The sequence below is a fragment of the Vombatus ursinus genome, unplaced genomic scaffold, assembly GCF_900497805.2.
Source record: "Vombatus ursinus unplaced genomic scaffold, bare-nosed wombat genome assembly UNPS02014799.1, whole genome shotgun sequence".
Lineage (NCBI taxonomy): Eukaryota > Metazoa > Chordata > Mammalia > Diprotodontia > Vombatidae > Vombatus > Vombatus ursinus.
The window spans coordinates 21,081,359-21,084,804 of NW_020954577.1; positions in this window are offsets into that span (position 1 = coordinate 21,081,359).

The window sequence follows — 3,446 nt, forward strand, 5'->3', positions numbered from 1 at the left end:
GAAGGAAGGAAGGAAGGAAGGAAGGAAGGAAGGAAGGAAGGAAGGAACGGAGGGAGGGTTGGAGGGAGGGGAAAACTGGGGAAAACAACACCTATGGAAGATTTCAGCTGTCAGCCAGATGGATCCTTAGAGTGCAGCAGCAAAGCATCCTGTTATTTAATGTCATTTCCACTGATAAAATTGTATCAGTTCCTGATACTTAACAATTTGACCGCACCAAGGACTTCAGCGATGAGAACTTTCTTTTCTAGGTCTTCAGTAGGTGTGTCCATAGCACCTACAGGGGCAGTTGCGAGTCTGCATTTCCACAGTAGCTGCTCCTCAGAATGATGGCGGAGTGCACTGGGCTGAAAGCATTGCTATTCCCAAGGCTCTTGGACTCAAGGTCTGGGCTGTCTCCACCACAGTCTAATGGGAGGTGGGAGTTTGGCCAGGCAGGTCCATTCTGCTGCTTCTGCTAGCCTGGTTTGTACTAGTGAAAGACTTTAGCTTTCTCCTACATGTTCTGTGTATCAAAGGTAGCCAATTGTGGTGATTGGAGCACTGAATTTTTAGTAAGCGAACCTTAATTGGAATGATCTCTCTGCTATTTGCCATTTCTGTATTCATGTGTGGACAAGCCACTTCTCAATGGACATCACTCTCTCATCTCTAGAATGAAGGGGTTGGATTAAATGATTTCAGCCATTTTCCAGCTCTAAATTCTGTGATCATTGACTCATCAACATTAGTTCCAATTCTATTTAATGTGCTTATTTGGATGAAAAATGGGTTCTAGGAGAAAAAAAAGAGTTAAAAGCAATTGGTGAACTTTTAAAGTGACTGTTGAAGGGCTCTTATGAAGATAACTGACATTAGTATTTCAAGGATTCCTGATTTGACAGGAGCAGCTATCCTTGCTATTGACTCAGGCCACACACCTTTCCATGCTCTAGTACACAGCTTAATGAATTGCTCTACCAAAAAATAAATCATCACGTCTTGCTCAATCCTCTCTGCATTCAGCTAGGCCCACTCTCAGAAAACACATGCAGAGTATGTCACAGGTTGAAACTCCATGTTTTTCCATCATGGTGAGGCCTTCTAGAACTTGGGTCACCATTGACTTTTTAAAGCCCAGGGTCATTTTGACACTGACATGAAGCTTTGTAGAATGATATGAGAATAAAAAGGACACACACTGACCAGGAATCCTCTAATTCTGCCAAGTACCAAAGAATAAAAAGACCTACAGGGAGAAAAGTATTGTTTGAAATAAAGAACTTCTAAACCACATTAGGAGCTATATAGACTGATGCAGGTTAGTTAGATCAAGAATTCCTGCGTCTTAACTCTGGTGTTCTAGACTGCACAGATTTTCCATTGGCAAAATGGATATTGATCTTTGGTTTATTAGATGAGTTTTCAGAAAGTTCCACTTCTGCTCTACTATAGAAAACAAAAACTGGGAATGTCCTCATGTCAAATCAAATTGAGAATTCCACAGTGAAAGCCACTCTATAATCCTGGCCTTGGACAAACGCTTACCTCTACAAGGAAAGGAGCACCTTGTGTCCAGAGAATGTAATTCTCCCCCTATTAGAACTAGGGATCAAATACAGAACAATCTGGAAAAGAGATGGAGACATAAACCTATGGCATTGCAAGATGAACAATCCCCCCTCTTATCACATTTTTGATCTTAGGACGCTAGAGGTTGTCTGGGTGTGTTTGTCAAAATAGAACATGCAGTCACAGCACCTCAGAATAGGAAAGGCCTCAGTGGCAATAGAGTCCCATGTGCAATTGACCAGGAAGTATCTCAGTCACCCCTAATACATAAGCGATAATCGGTTTCTATGTGGCAATGCCTCATGAGGGCAGTGCTACCATCCTGCCCCCATCTGAGGCAGCCCACTCCACATTGGGATAGATCAGACTGACAAGGTGTTTCTTTGGATTTTCAGTGTGGATTTATTGTTTTTCCCGGGCATTAAAACTTATACCCATTGCTTCTAATGCCACCATTGGCAGCCAAACAGAGTAAGTCTTCCACATGACATTTCACATACTTAAAGACAGTTATCATGTCCCTCATCCCAGGTGAGAATATCTTTGATCTCATTGATGTCACCCAGCATGTCAGCTCTTCCCCTCTGGGTTGTGTCATCTGTAATTTGACAAGTATACTAGCTATGCTTTTATCCAAATCAATAGAAATGTAGAGCAAGGGCGAAGGACAGACCCCAAGAGTCACTCTAAGAAATGAAATCAATTATTCATTCCAACCACTGAAAGCCTTCAAGGACTGCAATTTTTTGATAGTCACTGTAGCTCACTATATCCTGAAGCTGGGATATCAACTGCCATTAATAAGAAAGAAGTAAAACATTTGCCACATTTATTGAAAGAAATGATAATCAAGAAGAAAAGCTTCGCTTTGTTTTAACCTCGGAAATTTTCTATAAAATGTATTACTCATGGATATTCCTCATGGACCCAAATAAACTGTAAGACTTTAGGAGCTGATAATCTCCTAGTCCGGAGCCTTACACATGTAACATTGACTCGCCTTAATAGAATTCTTTACCATTTACAGGGTTTCACCCCAACAGGAACCTTGTGAACTATGCTTCCTAAAGACCACCCATCCTTTTTGCAGATGAGAAAGTTGAGGCTCCAAAAGATCAGGTAACTTACCCATGATCACAGGTGTGGACGAGTCTGAACTTGAACCCAGAGTTCTGAAAAACCAGAACTCTTGCTGCTTTTCTTTTTGCTGCCTCCCAAAAATATGGGAATCATAATCACGATAGAGAAGATGAACTGATGTATCAGGGGTGTAATATGGGCTTTAAACAGCTGTGTGGAAGAGCTGATTGTATCTCTGGCTGTTCTCATACCCTCAGTGCAATAGGCTTCTCAGACCACTCCTTTTAATGGGCTATGGCAGGATGCTCATTCTCTCTGCTGCCAATCTACAACACCACTTCAGTTGGCATTCTCCTGTCTGCCTGGAAGAGCAAATAAATGAGTGGTAGCTCGGAAAGCAGGTCCTTCAATAATAAATGATAATAATATAGCAAGACCACCAATAATTGGAATGTGGAAAGTGTGTTAAGTTTGCAGAGCACTTCACATACACTCTCTGACTGACTTCTGATAACAACCCTGGAAATTCAATGTGCAAGCAGAACTATCTCAATTTTATCCACAACAACTGAGGAAACTGAGTTTCAGAGATAAAAGATGACTTTCTAGTGGCCATATAGCTAACCAGTAAGTATCTCCTGATTATAAGAGTAGCACTGCTTTTTGAAAAAAAAATTCCTAGAGGATTGAGGGATTATTTACCCTCAAAGAGATAATTAGGAGTCAAATAAAAATTCATGATGGTAAATGTTAGGTGCTCCTAAAGGCTAATATATTCCCATGTTCTCCGCCTCCCTCTTCCCCCCCCTTCTCTC